The sequence below is a fragment of the Lontra canadensis genome, unplaced genomic scaffold (genome assembly GCF_010015895.1).
Source record: "Lontra canadensis isolate GAN:19392208 unplaced genomic scaffold, GSC_riverotter_1.0 scaffold93, whole genome shotgun sequence".
Taxonomy (NCBI): Eukaryota; Metazoa; Chordata; class Mammalia; order Carnivora; family Mustelidae; genus Lontra; species Lontra canadensis.
The window spans coordinates 3,632,326-3,652,613 of NW_022631087.1; the positions used below are offsets into that span (position 1 = coordinate 3,632,326).

General features: G+C 44.3%; 1 protein-coding gene across 2 annotated transcripts in view; it reads right to left on the reverse strand.

The window, feature by feature from the left end:
* SYN3 (synapsin III) overlaps positions 1-20,288 on the reverse strand; it is a 449,127-nt gene that overhangs the window by 373,668 nt on the left and 55,171 nt on the right. The window lies entirely within an intron of this gene.

Here is a 20,288-nt window from a genome sequence, read left to right on the forward strand (position 1 = left end):
TTGTCATGCGACTGTCACCACCATCCATCCCCAGAACTTTTTCATCATTCCCAACAAAAACTGTGTACCCATGAAACCCTAACTCCCCATTCCCCCCAGGTCACAGTAACTACTATTCTACTTTCTGTCTCTATGAATCTGAATCCTCTAGGGACCTCACATAAGTGGGATCATACAGCAGTTGTCCTTTTATGTCTGGCTTATTTCACTTAGCATGTTTTTAAGGTTTGCCCATGTTGTAGCATTTGTCAGAATTTCCTTTCTTTTTAAGGTTGAATAATATCCCATTGTAAGGATAGACCCCATTTTGTTTACACATTCATCTGTCAGTGAACACTTAGGGTACTTCTACTTGTTGGCTATTGTGAATAATGCTGCTATGACCATGGAGTTAAAAACATCTGGTTGAATCCCTGCTTATAGTTATACCCAGAAATGAAATTGCTCAGTCATTTGGTAACTCTATGTTTAACCTTTTGAGGAATAGCCAATACTATTCTCCACGGTAGCTGTGCCATTTTACATTCCTTCCAGCAATGCACAAGGGTTCTGATTTCTCTACATCCTCACCAACTCTTGTTTTCTGTCACTTGATTTTTAAAGAAAAGTGAGAAGCCCAGCATGCCTGGATCAGAGTAAGCAAGAAAGACAAGGCAGGAAAGGGCAGGAAGAATGCCAGGGAACTCTAGTCCTGAAGGGCCTATAGCTGTGGGAAGGACTCTGGCTAATACTTGGAGTGAGACTGGGAGCCTCTGGAGAGATGTGAACCATGAAGGATCATAATCCCATTGACAATAAGGAAGGTAAACCTAATGCTCCCAGCTCCAGAAGCCTGGGGCCTCCAAGGACAGCACAATCCTCTTTTCTTCCAAGCTGCCAAAGGGTTAAGTAAATGCAAACAAGGATAAAGGCAATGAAAGGAGATACTTCCTTCCCCTGGCTGACACACCTGATGCAGGAAGCAGACTCCTGCTCCCTGGGAATGAGAGGCCTGGCGGACTGGTGCTTCTAGGAGAAAATGAACTTCGCCTGGACACAAGATGGCTTAGCACTTCCCATGTTCGTTTCTGAGAGCTACTGAACAGCCTGAGGCCCATCTGTTTTCAATCTTCTTAAAAGGGCCTCGTGTACTGGCGCCTATTTAAAATAATGCACACATGGAGTTTCTAAAATGAAGAAGAAAAAGGGCCCATGCTTTCCCGGCCGGCATGGCTTATGTGTTTATTTTGGAGCAGGCTTTGGGAGTTCTGAGACAAGACATAGCTAATTTCTCTTCGCGAGGTTGATTTGCAAGTCCCCATAGGCTTCTGCTTCAAGCATTTAAGGCAGCTTGGTATGAACCAGTCACCCTTCAAAAGCCCACTGTGAAATATCTCCAAATTAAGGCTGGGCTCAGGAAAGGGGGAGACCAAGGGCCACTTTCTTCCTTGCAAAGGAGCTGTTCCTCGATTCTTTTTCCTCAATAGGGATTCTTGTTTCTAAAAAGCCCGTTCTTCTTCTCAGATGCTCATTTTCTTCCCACGGGGCCAGAGTAGTTCCAAGATCGCATGATCCAGGTAGGGCTCAGAGCCAACCTGAACCGAATCCCCACATGGGGACTGCAAGGGGCGGGGACAGGGAAAAAGAGCCACTTGCGATCAATGCACTCCCATGTCAAGAAGCCAAGGCAAGGTTGGGGGGGGTCTCTGTCCACTTCCGGGGATCAGGGTGACCCTCTGTGCTGCTGATCACAATGGCACTTGCACATCCAGTGCCACAAGAGCTGAAATGGGTCCTTCTTGACCTTGCAGTCTCAGGGAAAACACCTCATCAGTTTAGATTACATACACAGCCTCATCAATGATGGCCCTACGTGTCTGGGGACTTCATAAATAACTCCCCCACCCAGAGAAAGGGTGATGCAAAGAGGGTATAAGAGAGGTAGGATGAGTATGTCAGTGGTGGCTTAGCAGTGATGGCTCATGTCTTCTGCACCTTCACATCTGCTTTCACTCTAAGGACCTGGCTGATACTATTTTCACTTGGTGGTAGTGATGTCCAGGGGCGATGGTGGTAGTGGTGATCCCAGTAGGAACAATAGTAAGAGAAGCAGCAGCAATGGAGGCATAAGTAGGAGAAGCGGTGGTTGTAGTCTTTGGAGAAGCAGAAACAAAACATAGTGATACTACTGACTAGCTGTAACAGGACGAGATGAGGTAGCTATAGGGATACCATGGGTATTTCCAGTGGCAATGTATTTATAATTTCATAACATGCATGATATTTATATTAGGATTAAAATGTACAGTAGTTTTTAAGCACTTACTATGTGCCAGGCACTGTTCTAAGGACAGTAACCACGTGAGGTAGGTCCTCTTATTACTATGTCCACTTTATAGCCGGGAGCACTATGGTATAATGAGATCACATTTATTTCTCAAGGTAAGTTACAGACCAAGGGAACACAAGCAGTCTGGCCCCAGGGTCTCTGCTCTTAGCTACTCTACCAGGCTTCTGGCAACCCAAGGCAAGGGGAGCAGCAGGCCTAGAGGTGGTGGTAGGATTGCAGTGGAGAATTACCTCTGAAGAGGCCTTAGTCAATTTCTGGAGGGTCAAAGGATTCGGGGTTTTCCAACTCTGAATCAAACAGAGCAGTAATTTTTATTCTCTAATTTATTTAAATGTGGGGGTTTTATATAAGATTTAAATGGAAATAAAAGAGTTCTGTTTTAAAAGACTTAAAAAGCTGTAGTGTGGTGAGGTGAGTGAGGCTGTGGATTTTAGACAGGTGTATTAACCAAGTCTTATTTTCTGTATTCTGATGTTTTGACATCCGGAGGCCTTGCTGACCCTGGAAAGACTGCCTCTCACAGAGTTTTAGCGAATTCCTAGAGATGGTAAATAACTCATCATAGAGAGTGCCTTTCAAATGCAAGCCCAAACCAATCCAGAGCCCATGTGCCAACCACCTTCTCTGTGGGGCTCTCACACTCCAGGCCACCATCCCCCTGCCCTAAGACTCCAGGGCCAGGTACCAGACAACCAGGGACAGCCCCCTACACCCCAGAGCCTGCTGAAATTATTCCAGCTAGCCAGTCCTAAGGCTGCTTACCCTGCTTGCCTTTTCCTTCCTGCAAAGCCATAATAAAGGCTCCGCCCACATTTTCCCCTAGCACCTTCTGCATCCTAATGGGCCATGGTATTCATGTGGTCCCCCAATGTGGGGGACCCACTTTTAGGGGACTATGAATACAATGAACTTATCTTTCATGTCAGTCACTTCCGTGCACCTCACCATACTTAACTAAAACAAATCCTGGGTACTTTTTTTTTTTTAATTTTTTTATTAACATATAATGTATAATTAGCCCCAGGGGTACAGGTCTGTGAATTGCCAGGTTTACACACTTCACACACTCAGCATAGCACAAACCTTCCCCAACGTCCATAACCCAACCACCGTCTCCCTAAAATCCTGGGTACTTTTACAACAGATCTGATCCAGCCTGCAGGATTTCAACAGACTCTAGGCCTCTGCTGAGCTACTGGGTACAAGCCAGGGGACACATTTCTTAATGTGGGATTGCATTGCAAAATCACCCAGCATGGGCTAAGACAGATCCAGGTTTCAATTCCATTCTTGGAACTTCCTAGCTGTGTGCTCTTGGGGAAACACGGGAATTTCTGCCTCACTGTCTTTGTCAGGTAAGAATGGGGGAGAAGGTCCCTGTCCTGTCCTTGTCCCTGAAGTTTCTCTGGAGAGGTCTGATCTGGGAAGCCCTCACCACCATAAACTATACTACTATCACCTATCTTTATGGAACCACAGGACTCCTGGCACAAGAGGTGTCATCTTTGAGTTTTTCTGTCTAGAACAGGGTTTCTCAACCTTGGCACATTGACATTTGAAGCTAGATAGTTCTTTGCTGTGGGAGGCTAGCTTGTGTATTTTAAGATGCTTAGCAGCATCCCTGGCCTTTACCCATAGATGTCAGTAGCATTTCCCTTTTGTGACAACCAAAACTGTTTCCAGCCATTGCTAAATGTCCCCTAGAGAGCAAAATCTCCCCTGGTTGTGAATTATTGATATAGAAGTAGGAATGAGTTAAGTTCTCTCCCTTTTCCCTCCATCCCTCCCCGTTTCCTTCCTTCTTTCTTTCCTTCCTCTCTCCCTCTCCCTTATCTCCCTCCCTCAAGCCTTTCCAAAGACTCTCAGTAGTCTGCAACCCCAGGTACCCCTGTGGAATACCATGGCTCTAAGAGGTACAACTGGAAAACAGTTGCTCTAGCAGACAACTCCAAGTTACAGATCGCCAGAACAGAATCAGAGGTCTGCTGTTCAGAGCTCTTGGTTTCGTTCCCTTCATATACTTATTAACTGAGCTCATCTTTCAGGATCCAACCACCTTATCCATAATTTGTCATCGTTTTTAAGCAGGCTTGGATTAAACCCACAGAATGTGAGAACTGAAAGTTCCTTTGGGGTCATCCTATGGTTTTCATTTTGCTGCCAGCTCTGGCTGCTGTGTACAGAATAATGAAGCTGCCTGCCCTAAGCTCAGCTGGGAAGCATGCCTTCATTGAGCAGTGGTATCTGTTGTGGCTGGGGGAGGGCTGGCAGGTAGAAAATGCTCCATGCACTTGACAGTTCCTTCTTTTACAAAATGATGAACCTGGATCAAGGATCCCCTCTGATTTAATGAAAATGGGCCAAATTCTTAACAACGTGTTGAACACAGTAGTATTGCTATTACCCTCTCCATTTTATGGGTAAAGAAACTGAAGTTTAGACTATAGAGTCACATGCCCCAAATCCCACAGGTAGTAAGAGGGAGGACCAGGATTCGATCCCTTGCTCTTCTGATCCAAGGCATAGCTTCATCCATCATGCCAAACTGTCTCAAAATATCTCTTCTTTCTTCTGAGGCAACAAATAATTTTCCTCCACACAAGTAAAATATAGAGTAGTAATAAGAATTAGTAACAATTAGCCTGTTTATTTCGAGAATCTTAATGTCATTTCCCAATAAATATATGCAAAGTGCACTGAAGGCAAGGGTTAGAAGAAACCAGAACAGCCAGTAGATGCATATCCCCAGGAATGAAGGGGGAGTTAGCAGTGGGAGTTAGGAGAATACAGTGCTTTATAGAATATGGGCTGCTGGGGAGCCAGGGGTTCAAATCACGACTCTGCCAACTGAAAGCTGCTTTCCTGGACCTGTGATAGAATACGAAACTTACATGGCCACTGTGAGGATAAAGTAAGGGTATGTATAGTAAATTCTTAGCAGAGTATCAGGTATCTGTGTGTGTGTGTAAAGCAAGTACTTAACATATGGGAGTCCTTATATTATCACTGTTACTGGTACTATGAAATACTAAATTTCATGATGGTGTTTAGAGGAAAGAAGTCTGGTTCTAAACTGCTTAGAGACTACAAAAAAGAAGTGGGGAAAGACCTAGGTTTTAGAGAGAAGGTGAACACATAAACAAATAGGTATACGGATGGAAGAAAAGGCAGATGGAGATATATATATATTTGGAAACCGAGATGCAGAACCTAAGGGAAAGCTGCTATAAACAAGAGACCATATAAATTAGATACTGGCTCCTCCAAAGACTCTCAGGGGCACCACAGGGCAGAAAGAGTTAAAGAGAGGTGGTGAGAAAGGCATGCTGGTGCCTGGTTGGGAAGCGCTTTGGTGCTGCTTAAGGACTTTGGCCTTCATCCCACAGACATGGAGGAGCCTGGACCACGGAGAGCAAAGGGAGCCAGAGAAAGACCAAAGCGGCTATACAAGAATAAGCAAATGAAGACAAATGATCAAAACCTGGTTCTGTCTAATGAATATAAAGTTGGGGGTCCCTGGTATATGGCTGGCCCAGCCAGGGGAGGTTCACCCCTTTGTTTTCCTTGCTTTCCTGGAAGCCAGAGAGGTGTGCTGCCAGTCTCCTCCCTGTCTGGACAGAATGGAGGCCCTGAGGTGGGGTGGGTGGGAAGTCATCTGGTTCAATTCCATCTTAAACAGGCTGAGAACCCACCCATAAGCTTATGAAGGGAACTTCAGGGTTGTTGCTCAGGGAGCAGAGAAAGGTTCCAGCAACACAGAGGGAGGTCAGAAAACCAGAGGGGCTGTCTGTGGTCTCTGAGAAAATCAATCTGAGAAACTGTGTCAGGCCATACAACGCAAGCCTTTTTTCCAGGTCTGGATGGGCAACAGATGAGTTAAGGGGAAAATCATGGGCTTTCAGAGCAGGCAGATATAGGTTCCAGTCACAATTCTGCCACTAACTCCACAAACACCCACTTTGCCTCTCCTGGCCTGTTTCCTCATCTGGACAATCACGAGACTCCTGCTCCTGGCATTGCTGAAGGACTGAGCACAGCAACATGAGAGAATTAGTAGGGTGATGAGGAGCACACAGCTGACCTGCAGTAGCTAATCTTCCTTCTTTCCTTCAACACACTCTCAGAACCTCCAAAGCATAACCCCGGATGCCCCAAGATGAGGCTCCGTTCTGCCTGTCCTTCTTATCACTGCCAAGGTCATCCCCTGGGAACTCCAATGCCAGACTTGGCCAAGAGGAGACAGGAGATGGGAATCCAGCACCATGACCTTGGGTGAGGAAGTACGCCGTGATGAGCCCCAGTTCTACAGAGGGGGAGACACAGTAAGATGGAGGGTCAGCAGTGTGGGCTTCCAGGCATCTTTGGAGCCTCCACATCTCCACTCTCCCACCTACCAGCTGTGGGGCTGACAGCAGGACACTTACCCTGTCAAGACTTACTTCCAACTGTATTTCTTTGCTGGGGTTGTGGTGAGAGTAAATGAATTTATAGAGATAACGTCTTAATGGCTGGCTTGTTGTGCTCATGTAATGTCAATCACTGCTTTCTCTGTATGTATCATTGCTTTACCTGTATCGCTGGTGTCAGACTAGTGCTTAACCTGTGTCATTTACTGAGCAAAAAGATATTTGGGTGAGTCTATCTCCTAGGAAGTTCTTACGGTGGATCCAATATTTTCTCTGTTGCTTTTTCATTTTTCCCTACCCCAGATAAGTTAGAGCAATACTAAGTGAGCACAGATTATGTATCTGGGTACTTGGAGCACCTGCTAAATACGTGAATAAGTGCTCAATGGTAGCCTACCCACCACAGGCTACTATAACGCTGTGTATCTTTCTTTCATAGCTCTTAATCAGCTTGTAATTATGGTGTGTGTGTGTGTGTGTGTGTGTGTGTGTGTGTGAAAGAGAGAGAGAGACTGATTATGCAATTAATATCTGTCTCCTCCATTAGATTTTAAGCTCCATCCAGTAGAGACAATATCTGTTTTTAATCATCACTGTAGCCCTAGCACATAGTAGGCACTCAGTAAATATTCATAGAATGAATAAAGATACCATCAAAGTTCTCTATAAGCCCAGAGTCTAAAGGGAGTGATAGGCAGATGGACCAGTCATTTCAAAGCCATCTGCTAAGTGTAATGGCAGAAATATGCATGAGGTGTGTAAGAGCATGGATCAGGGGGAACTGGCCCTGGCTCCCCTGGGTGGTCAGGGGAAGCAGAATAAAAATAATGCCAGGGCTAAATCTTGAAGATATGGCAAAACTTGGGAAAGGATGTCCCAGGAGAAGAGATTTCCGTAAGCACAGGCATAGGTGGGTATGCAAACACAAGATGGGATTAGGACAGGAGAGGAGCCACAAGGTGTTTGTGAGGACTGCAATCTAAACTAGATAATGGAGGGGATAGGGAAGGAAAGCCAGGCAGGGGGTAGGTCACAGAAGACTTTGGAGGCCAAGTTTGCATCCCGTGGAAGAAGCTTCATGCACAAGCCAGCATTTATTTACACATGAGAAGAAATTCACCAAGTTGTGCCTAGATTTTACTTCCCTGTATTACACCTTGGCCCCTCAAATAGCATCTGGAGTTAGACTGTAAATTCTGGCTCTGCCGCCTGTAAGCTGTGCAGCCTTATAGCCTCTCTCAGCCTTCATTTCCTCATCTGGAGAATGGGGAACCACAGACTACCTGCTCTTTACAGGATCAAGAGGAGGATGAAACGAACTAATCCATGTGAAGTACTCAGTGGGTGCACAGCACGAAACCATGTGATTAGAAGTGACTATTATCATCAGTCCCTTCCAAGCCCAGGACAACACCATCCATGGATGTGGATGTCACTCATGTCACTCTCTAAACTTCCCTAGACAAGTGGTCCCAGCCAGGTTCAGTCGAGGCTGAATTCTAAAGTAAGTGGTGCCTTAGAAAAGATCTCATGTGAGGGGTGCCTGGGTGGCTCAGTGGGTTAAGCCGCTGCCTTCGGCTCAGGTCATGATCTCGGGGTCCTGGGATCGAGTCCTGCATCGGGTTCTCTGCTCAGCAGGGAGCCTGCTTCCCTTTCTCTCTCTCTGCCTGCCTCTCTGCCTACTTGTGATCTCTACCTGTCAAATAAATAAGTAAAATCTTTTTTAAAAAAAAAGAAAAGATCTCATGTGATCTTAAAGGTAGACACTGTAAGACATACAAACTTATTCTCAGATACCAGCTTCCCCTCTCTTTCCCAGGAACTGGAAAATGCAGCAGCCAATCTGGGTAGAATCCAAAAGAATCCATTTCAAAGCATAAGCCCTATTTATGTGCAGGCCTGACTCCCCTCCTCAGGAGATTCTGGTCAGGGTGGGCTGGGAGATTCCTTAGACAATCTAATAGATTAGTTTCCAGTTTAGCATAACAGCTAGACAGATTTTTGTGGTGAAGTCATCCTAGTCAATTAAAAGGCATTTTTCCCTGCTGTGAGTTCAGAAGTCCCTTTGGTTTGTTCCAGCTTTCTGGGATGTTTCATAATAGGCTCCACCCTGGGTTAATTAATAACCCTTGATTCCTACTGAAATGCAAAGGCTGAAATCCCGTGGGTAAGCACATCCGGGCAGGGGCTGTTGGCAGAGTGGGGTGAAGCCAGTGGGAGCTCCTCTCATCAGGGAGTGAGCCAGACCCCAAATGGTAGAGATGACAGTAGAGTTGGCAGTAAATGCAAAGTGTGGCCAAGCAAAAGCTGAAAAGGTCAAAGCCGGAGAGGCTGTAAGAAGGGGGAGAAGTGGGGAGGAGTGGGCAGAGGAGGGATATAATAAGCAGTGGAAGGCAACCACAAGGCCAGAGATTAGGTAGGTTGGGAGTAAACTGTAATGTGGAGGGAGAAATGGGTGAGGGCAAGTGGCAGGGACAAAGGTGGTGAACAAGAGGCAGTTGACAGCGCCTGCTTTATGGGATGCCAGCTCAAAAACATGTGGCTCTGGTTCCATCCTCTCTGCTTTTAAGAAAAAATAGGTCATCTCTTTCCTTTTCAAATGCAAGCTGCAGGTACAGAATGAACCTAAAGAGGATGTGGCAGGGATTTACATACATTCGCTGGAGAGTGACCAAGCCCTTTCTCCGAACCCACCGACCCCAGCCCCAAGCACAGTACTCAAGGGTAAGATGCATTTTTCACCCAATTCAGGATGGAGTTCCTCTGCTTCAAGTCTCCTGCCACTACTCCCACCCAGCCAGACTTCTAAAGCACTATTAGCATGTGCAACCTAAAATGAAAACTAAAATGAAAATGATCATATCATTTCACAGCTTAAAAATCTAGCAGGTATGTCCCCACGGCCTCTTTGACATGATTTCCAGCTGCCTGCCTTTCCACACAAAGCCCATTCAAAGAGACTGTTCTCTGCCTTCTTTTCCAGCTTTATCTCCCACCCTCCCCCCTTCTCATGCACCCTATACTCTGGTCATTTTCCCCATACGTGACAAGCTGAGATTAAATCACACTCTTTAGCTGGGAGGCCTGATATGCATATCTGCCTGCCTCATAGCCTGATGCAAAGCTAATTCTTTTCCCCAAATCCCCACCAGCATTAACCTCTCTGTGAAACCTTTTCTAAGAATGTCCCAAGTCAAGGGTGGCGATCTCTCTTCTGTACTCACTAGGGTTTGCACAGATCCCTAATGCATTACAGTCACTGTCCCCAAATGTCTACCTTCCAAAAGGAGGAGAACACTGTGAGAGCGGAAGGTTCTGTCATGAAGGCCAAGTACAGAGCAGGTGCTCAGTAAGCATTTCTTGAAAAAAGGAGTGGGTTGAGATAAGTCAAGTTCTGTTTATTTTTTTTTAAATACACATCCTTCAAGAAGTTAAAGAGCTTATTAAGTTCTCCTTTAGAACTGCTGCTTAATTTCCAGTGGAGTCTCATTTAGCTCTGATACTATCAGGGGGCAGAGCAGATATTGATGGAGGGAGGTGGCAGTGAGGATGGGAAAATTACCAAACATAGTAGGTAGAGGCAATGGCACTATGAGCTGAATTTCCCAGTATAAGAAGATGGACTTGCTCTCATTCTTATGGTTCCTTTCCTCTTGTCTTTGATTGAGGGGCTGATGTAGTACAGCCAAACCAGGGAGGTAGGCCATGAAGAAATGTCCACCTGACAAAGCAGTCCCTGTCACATTTAGAATCAGCAGGGTTCATCCAACCACGGTCTCAATATTCCCCCAGTCTTCAATATGTGGAGCTTGCCTCTGGCCATCAGCTGTGGCTCAGAATCCATCCTAGACACCCTCCAACCCCCACAAGAAGGTCTCTTGCAGGTAAATGTGAAAAACATGGACTTCCTGACTATAGAATTAGATTAACTTGTTTGCTACCAAAACCATCAGAAGGGACTAATGGCTTCTTCTTCTTCTTCTTCTTCTTTTTTTTTTTTTTTTAGATTTTATTTATTTATTTGACAGATAGAGATTACAAGTAGGTGGAGAGGCAGGCAGAAAGGGGAGGAAGCAGGCTCCCTGCTGAGCAGAGAGCCCAATGCAGGGCTTGATCCCAGGGTCCTGGGATCATGACTTGAGCTGAAGGCAGAGGCTTTAACCCACTGAGCCACCCAGGTGCCCCAACTAATGGCTTATTAAATAGGGAAGATAAAAGATAACATTGGCAGGTGAAGAGATGTAGTAGGAGATGGGAGTCTGGAGTCTCTACATTGGTGTGTTAGGTGCTCTGAACCTCAGCAGTTAAACAAGCAGGTTGGATTAGATGATCTCTAAGTTCCCTTTCTAGCCCCACCCTGCTATGACTATACCAAACATTCACTCAACAGACATTTATTGAACACCTTGACCAGGACCTGTGCTATCAGCTGTCAAGGAAGAAGTTTGCACAAGATGCCAGCTGAATGCCGTATGTATGGGGAGATATGACTCGATATATATGTAAATGATAAAAACACACACATAAGCAGGAATGTTTTATATTTCTTATCCTCCCCCCAACTATAATACAGAATAAGCGTGGATTATATCCTTTTCATTTCTGAATAATCCCTGAGACTGATACCTAGAAATTACTCACGTGACATGTGTTTAGCACCGTAAAGGAGACTGTAAAACTAGTTAGTAACACTTAGTGAGCGCTTTCTATATGCCAGGCTCTGCTTTGAGTACCTCGTATGCAGTGATTTATGTCATTTGTGCAACTCTGGTAGGTACATCTTGTGATTACTATTATCACTATTATTAATTTCATCTTACATTTGAGGACACTGAAGCACAGAGAAGTCAAGTTACTTGCTCAAGGTCACTTAGGGAGTGGCAGAGCTGGGATTCAGACCCAGGTAGTCTGGCTCCAGAGTTAGAGCTCTTATAGTCTTCACGTCGTCTGAAGTGTACAACTACACTTAGAAACAAATAGTAAACATTTACTCTTGGAGGTAAACAAAGAACAAACAGAATAATTAATAGAAGGACTATCTAGCAATAAGCCAGAAACATCAAATGATGAGTAAGAGCCACCAGGATTAGTAAATAAAGGAGTCTTTTGCTAGAAGGACATCTCATAAAAATTTATAATTTATCCAGTAGATCAAAAGAGTAAGGTGAATAGGAAGGGACGGTGGCATTATGTGCTTGAGGAACCTAAGCCAAGAAGGGAAATGCAAAAAAGCCTGATGAAGACAAATTCTAGACCCAACATATACTCTGAGAGATCTACTTTGGTTAAGCAGGCCCCTGGCATCGGCTGGACCTAGGTTCAGATCCCAGTGGCATCACATTCTTACCAGCTGTGTGACCCTGGCTGAGCAATTAATTTATTTAAGATCTCTGAGCCTCAGCTTCCTCAGCAAGAGGCACATTTTCTGGGATGAGTCAAGGCACAGGAAGCACTTAACATGGCACCCAGCATACAGAAAATGTTCAAAGTTAATCACCATCACCATTACCACTGTTTCTCTATTTCTCTGTTGTCTTAAATTGGTGAGCCTAAAGACAGAGCCAGGATGGTGCTAAATTCACTCACATTAAAAATGCCATGGTTAAGAAGAGACACACTTGCTCCTCTAATGAGTTATGTTTCAGTTAATATGCCCTAGTGTCCCACCTGCTTTTTTCATTCCCCCAGCTGGTTCTTAGATTTGAAAAGAAAAAGGCCTCCTTGGAGACCTGCACGCTTTTAAAAATAATACAAAACAGAACGTCTGAGGTCAGGGTAAGCCAAGCCAAACAAATAAATCTTGCAGGATTTTGTTAACAAAACAAGGCTTAGTGGATCAGAGCGGGTAGAGTTCTGCCGGACTCAGCCCTGCAGAGAAACACCAAGCTCTGGTGAATTTCAAACACAAGGAGGTCAAATAGGAAGAGCAAATTATGGAGCACTTCAGAGTTCAGAATCAATGCTTGAGCCGAAATCAGGAGAACGTTATGTGCACGATAGATACCAGAACCCATGGGTCAATTACAGCCCTAGAAATCCACACCAGAAGAGTCTTACAGATCATCTATACAACCTCTATGGAGGGCGATCTGGCAATATCTATCAGAATTCTAAGTGTATACTTATAATGGGAGGTGTACTCTGAGATAGACATCCGTCTGTGGGAGGTTCATCAAGGAGCAGTCCAGGAATCACCACTGCTGGATATGAAGAAAAAGGAAGGATGCAGCATTAGGTGGAAGGAGAAGTTGGGCTGCACTGCCATCTCAGCAAAGGCCTCTGTCAACTCCACAAAGAGCTCTGGAGCTGGGATGGCCCTTCAGAGATGTCCCAAATTAAGGTAAATGGGCAAGGTCTTTGTACCACCAGTCACTGAATGTAGCTGCCGCCAGGTAACTCAGATGCTAGTTCATGCAAGGCGGCTGTCCTCACCAGAGGCACTTTCAGAAGAGGGCTGACAGCTGAGGGCTGGCTTCTGGTAGCAATGCCAGCAGCTAGGGGAAGTCCTTTATTCCTCCAGGTGCATTATAATACTCAAGGCGCGTGATGCTCTTGGAACCAGTGGTTCTTTTTCTAGGAAGGAATCCTATGGATATGCTAACAAACATTTGCAATGACATAGGTTTGGCATTATTTGTAATAATAAAATTATGGAATATGACGGCACTCCAAGCAACCATTAACAAGAATGAGGCAGCTCTGCATGTACTCTCATGGAATAAACAACCAGTACGTTAAGTGAGAAGTCAGGGTGCAGAACAGCACAGATAAGTAGAAGGGTATGAAGCTAAAGGGTCGGACTCTGCTACACAATGTCTATGGCCCCTCAGACCCACACCCATTCTTCTCTCCTGTACTATGGGGGCTGAAAGCCTAAATCTAATGCTTCCCAGATTCTTTTGCCACATGCATACCCACTTAATTTCTACCAATGGGAGCCACTTATGCAAGAGCTGAAGTCAGGAAGGAGGTAGCAATTGTTCTGCTTCCGGCGGCAGCCACAGAAGCTCAATAACAGCCTCAGCGGCTACAGTGAGTTGGTGGCAATTCCCACAGATCAGTGGGAGTGCAGACTTGTGGTTCTCTGCTGGCCATGGTAGTAGTGACAACAGCAGCAGGGAACATAGGGCTGCTGTGGCTCTGGGTAGTAGCATTTTCCCTTTTGAACCATTGTAATCAATCCTCCCATGAAATCTTCTGTAATACCTACTGGTTTGTTTTTTGAACCGACTACCATTTACGAAAAACAAAGGAAAACATACACACATGTATATTTGATCATTGCATTTAAAATCTCTGTAAAGTTGCCCAAGGAATTAGTGATAATTGTTAAATGAACTGGTTAATGGATGGCTAAAGAAAATAGATAAGCTGGGGCAAGGTTGGAGGTAGACTTTCATCAGATATCATTTTTTACCTTTTCAATTTTTGGCTATTTGTATATATTACCTTTACCCCAAAAATACATAAAAGAGAAAAAAAATAAAGGTTATCTCTGATAAGGTACCTAAATTTTCTGTGAAATATTCGCCACATTCACCACCTATTTTGTGCTAGAACTCCCCATCTACCTAAGGGGCATGGGCCATTCATCATTACTCAGTACTGCTTCACAGTATGTTCATACCAAGTTGAAATCCATGTTCTTACAGGATAGTACTATTAGCCTGAACTGAACTCAAACTCCAGTGAGGCAGTCTGGGGTGGTTTTTAGCACACCTGCACATGAAACCTTTACCACTCATTTCAGAGAAGGTATGGAACCTTTTTGAGCCTCATTTTCTTTTTCTGCCAAATGGTGAGCATCGTAACATCCATCTCAAAGGTTGTGGGGAGGCTGAAATAAGATTATGCACATGAAGTGACTTAACCAACACATCTGGTTATTGCTCTTGATTGCTCTGCACCACTGGAAGAAAAATGCACTAGATATAATAGGAGGGACCTGAAATCAGATTGCCCGCGTTCAAAGACGAGTTCCTGCCAATTTTAAGTTGGGCAACCTCGGGAAAGCCACTTACTCCCCCTGAGTCTCAGATCTATAAAATGGAGGCAATGCTGGTGCTCATCCCAACAATGAAAAACGGTCAGCCTGAACTTGTAAGTACTCAACACATGGTAACTGTTACCATTTTCACCTAAGCATTCAGGTGGTCGACACTCTGCAGCGAGTAGATGCGATCTTAGGAAAGACCTCTGTCTCTGGACTAAATATCTCTATTTCCTTATACTGATCCCCTTGGCTCACAGATGTCAGATTCCACTGACTCCTATCACTCTCCACATAAGGGATTTCAGGGAATACCCCTTGTGGTGTGACACCAAAACTGGATCTGTCATTAGAGTCTGACCAGCATAGTACATGTGTGTGTGTAAGATATGTGTGTGCATGCATGTGTATGTGACACAGACAGTGTGTGCATGTGCATGTGTGTGTGTACACATGTGTTTATGTAGCATCACCTTCCTGGATTCTAAATGCTATTCTTTAATAATGTAGTCTGAAGAGGCATCAGGTTTTGGGGGAGTAGCAACCATAACTATAGTTTATTGAGCACCTAATATATGTGCCAGAAACCATGGCAAGCATATAATTACACTGACTCATATAATTCATACAATAACTCTAGGAGGTAGAAATTATTATCCTCATTTTTCATGAGGAAACATGCATAGAGATGTTATAAGTAGAAGGTTAAGACAAAAAAACGTGGTAGAGCTGAGATCCATCTCCAGTTCCTCCTACTCTGAAGCTATAATCTTAATCTCCACACTAGACTTCCTCCACAAATATTAAGAATTTGTTCAAATCTTAGATTTTTTCTTTCCCCATGTGATTTTGATTAGCTAAACCTCCCTAATCTTGCTGCTCTTCAGCTCAGTTTTTCCATAGGGCCTTATATTATATTCCCCTTCCATTTGATTATTTCAGATTTAATGTAGCATATTCTGTCTCTCATTCAGCTTCAAGTCATCAGCAAACATAATTTGACAAGTCTCTATTAAGGAAAAGAATATAGTCAAGGGCTCTGTCATTACATGTATTTCTCTCAAGGTATATTTCTATCAAATAATCATTTCCTAGGGGGTAATGTTCAACCTGTTACCGATCGATCGATCTGAATTAACATCCAACTTCCATTTCTCTATCTTCTTAGCAACTATTACTTGAAATATCACATGGTCTTTATGGTCAATAGAATATCTACAGCAAAGATCCATTCTAAGAAATGCTGACATATAAAGAACTGTGAATGGAAGGCTGAAGTGGGTATGTAAAATGTATACATCATGGTCTTGAGTGTTTAAACTATTTTTTATTTAAATTGAATTAGTGAACATATATGACATCATTGGTTTCAGATGTAGAGTTCAGTAATTCATCAGTTCATCAGTTACACCTAACACCCAGTGCTTATCACATAATGTTCCCTCCTTAATGTTTGTCACCCAGTTACTCCACCACCCCCACCTCCCTTCCAGCAACCCTCGGTTTGTTTCCTACGGTGAAGAGTCTCTCATGGTTTGTCTCCCTCTCTGATTTCTTCCCATTCAATTGTACTATTAGGTATTTACCCCGATGTACCCCGATGTTTATAGCAGCAGTGTCCATAACAGCCAAACCATGGAAGAGAAAAATCCCACCTTTGCTCCCCTAAAACATGTGAGTTGAAGAAACATATAAAGAGCAGAAGATGAATAGCATTTGAATCACGAGAGCCTTTCCTGGGATCCACAAATCTACCTAACCCCATCCCAATTCCAGTGTCACAGGAGGGCAGGACTCAAAGGGAGCCACTGGCATTCATATGTGAACCTGTGGCTTGTCCAGCTTCCTTCATTGGTGTCAAGAGCAGATTCTTTACCTTCTCTTGCCTTTCTCTCCATCTGTTAGAGCAAGACACTGTCATTGCTTATGCCTTGGTACCTCTATTATCACTGAGGAAAGATTGACCATTGTAATTGCAGCCTTTTTTATGAGAGAGGAAAGAACCCCAAGGCTCTGTCCCACCAAGTCCTAATCTGCTCGTCCTTCAGAACTGAGTCTATTTGAGATTAATCCATTCATCAAACTCATTGCTTAGTCCCACAGAGGGGTGACTTGTACCTGCGGAGAAAAAGAACTTTTGCCCTAAATATAAATAGAGGAGAGCTTGTCACGCCAACCACCCTGGCCAGAACGTCTCAGACCCTTCAAGGACACTGCTGTGCAGCCCCACAGAGCCAACAGGGCATTCTGGGTAATGGAATGCAACATGATGCAGTCCCTACCCCCCTCACCTCCCCAGTCTCCCCCCAGGGTTTCTGGATTCCTGGCTCTGCAACAGCTGAGGCAAGCAGTTTTTGAACTTGGGGGGAAGAGGGTGGAGAGAAGGGCGAGGCTTCCTCTAGGCCAACCACAACTAATTCATTTGCTCTGTCCAGCAAAACCCAGACAGTGCAATTATCTGGTTAATTTGGCCCTTAGTTGGGAGACAAACTTCCAAAATGTGAGACCAGCTCAGACTAAACAGTGGCTTCCATCCTAAGACTTTTCCTAAGTGTGAGAGAATACATATGAGATTCCTGGGGGGCTGCTTATGTGACCCGCCCATTCATCCAGATGGGAAAAGGCAAACAACTCAGGCTCTAAGACAGGCTTAGGAAGGCAAGTCTTTCAGGGAAAAATGCCCAAATAACCTGCTATTTGGTCTCCTGGCTAATTTGCCTTCTGGATTCTATGGAGGGGGATGGCTGGAAATCAGGATGACTCTAAATTAGCCAATGTTTTCCAGCATGATTGTAGGCTTCATAGATTGGCTGAGTGTCCCCAGAGCCTCTGCATGAGTTACTCATAGGGCAATTACCAATGATGCTCCTACTCATGGATTTTATACCCATAAGTTGGGCCAGGGGCATCACTGAGATAAACGGGTAAAATTAAAAAATGGCTCTGGAGTTTTCACAAATGGGATGAGATAGGGCTAGCTAAATTGGCAACTGAGCATTTACCAGATGGCTTATGGAAAAACCAGATTTTTGAGGGGGATTAAGAAGCAGTGATTTATCTCCCTTGGAAACTGACAAGCAGTCTGGAATCTGTGGAAACTATCAGTTATTCATTCTGCAAGTATTTCTTTAGTTCTAGGATATGCCAGGCCCTGCGCTACTTAACAGAGTGAGATCCAAATAGCCATGGCCCCTATGCTCATGCAAATAATCCCACACCTATATATATGGGTGAGGGCTAGGAAGGAAAAGTTCAGTGTTATGATAGGGAACAACCAGGTTAGCTGATTTAGATCAAGGTGTGAGAGGAGGAGTCTTTGAGGAAGGGATTTAAAAGCTAACATTTTGGGACACTTGGAGGACTCAGTCAGTTAAGCATCTGACTACAGCTCAGGTCATGATTCCAGGTTCCTGGGATCAAGTCCCACACGAGGCCCCTTGCTCAGCAGGGAGCCTGCTTCTCTCCCTGCTTGTGTGGCTCGCTCTCTCTTCTTACAAAAAAATAAATGAAATAATAAATAAATAAATAAATAAATAAATAAATAAATAAATAAAAGCTAATACTTTAGGGCACCTGGGTGGCTCAGCTGGTTGTCTGCCTTTGGTTGGGGTCATGATCTCAGGGTCCTGGGTCAGCATCAAGCCCCCAGGTTAGCAAGGAATCTGCTTCTCCCTCTCCCTCTGCCCCTCCCCCTGCTCATACTCTTTCTCTCTGAAATAAATAAAATCTCTAAAAAAAAAAAAAAAAAAACCCTAACATTTTCAAGAACCTATATGCTTTTTTAGAAAGATTGTTCCAGGGGCGCCTGGGTGGCTCAGTGGGTTAAGCCTCTGCCTTCGGCTCAGGTCATGATCCCAGAGTCCTGGGATCGAGCCCCGCATCGGGCTCTCTGCTCCGCGGGGAGCCTGCTTTCTCCCACTCCCTCTCTGCCTATTTGTGATCTCTGTCTGCCAAATAAACAAATAAAATTTTTACCAAAAAAAAAAAAAAAAGAAAAGAAAAAGAAAGATCATTCCAGCTCTAGTAGTAAAAATAAATTGGAAGTGGGTAAAAAGGATAGAGTTAGAGGGCTATTGATAAGGAAGACTGGGTGAGAGCTAATGCTGGTTCAGCCAAGGATCTAGGCAATAAGGATGGAGAGAAGTGGATGGACTGGAGACATGGGATGTGGAGTCAACAGGTTCTGGTAGTTGAATGGGTATAGTGGTGGAGGGAGGAGAGTCATTGGGGAGCCTGTGCAGGTTTCTAGCTAACATGGAAGATTAAGGGGGTGGTACTCTTTATTGAGAGAGAGAACATGGGAGGACAAGCAGATTGGGGCTAGGGGAAGATGATGTGTTCTATTTTGGACTCAACCAAATTGGATTCCCACCATTCCATACCCTATAATTCCAGCCCCCTTAACTTTGCTTACAATGCTTCCACCTCATTACTCTTCACGTTGCCATATTCACTTGTTGAAATCCTATCCATCTGTCAAGATGCCCTTCAAATACTACCCCCTCCTTGGAGCCATTCTCACACTCTCAGTTAGTGGTGGCCTCTGTTGCCCTTAGCACTAAGTCTAGAGCTCTCTTTCCTGGACTCTACCTGTACTGAGGTTCTATGAAGACTTATCTTGCCTCCCTTCCTAGACCACAAACTTTTTGGGACAGAGCCTCTACTTCTATATCCTCCTTCCCCACATGTTAGTGATCTAGCATAGTAGACATTTGACAAATATTTGTTAAGTGAACAAAAATAACCTACTCTTTGCCATGGAAGGAAAACCAGTAGACATTGGACTGACTTGAAAGCCACAGGATCAAACTGAAATTCAAGCTTAAGGTGTTTTAATACTAAGCCAACTCAAATTGGATGCTCAGAAAGGCTTTCTGTTCCCCCAACACACCAAATTCAAAGAATGCTGAGAAAGTCACACCCTCTATTTTCTTACTGCACTTTTTTGAGTTCATCTTATAGTAGGGACCTCGTCTATCTTATTAACTCTTTGTCTTTGATGATGATGATGATGATGATAAATGAGTACCATTTCCTAAGTGCCTGGTATGTACCAGGTGCTGTTTCAAATACTTGGAGACTAACTCATTTGATCCTCATAGTCACCCCATGAAATTGACGCTATTAATACCCAACTGTACAGATGAAGAAACCGAGCTGCAAAGGGCTTAGTACTGCTCAAAGTCACACAGTTAGTAAGGAGTGGCACTGGGATTCCGACCTAAAGTCTGGCTCCAGAGCCCAAGATTTGATGTGCTCTCCTAAGGCTGACACCATGCTTGGCATTTAGTAGGCCCCAACAAGTATTCACTGAATGAATGGGAGGAGCCCTAGATCTGGAGATCACAAGTTCTAGTCCTCATTCTGCCACTGACTTCCTATGTAGCATTGAGCAAGTTCATGTTTCTTTCCCCATAAATTGAGGTGCCTAGCTGTTGATATTAGCAGTAACAACGAGAGCCAGTATTTGTAATTCTAGTCTCATTTGGTGTTTTAAATAATTTAATCCCAACAACGATACACAGAAATTGAAGCACAGAGTAATTGACTCACCTGCCCCATA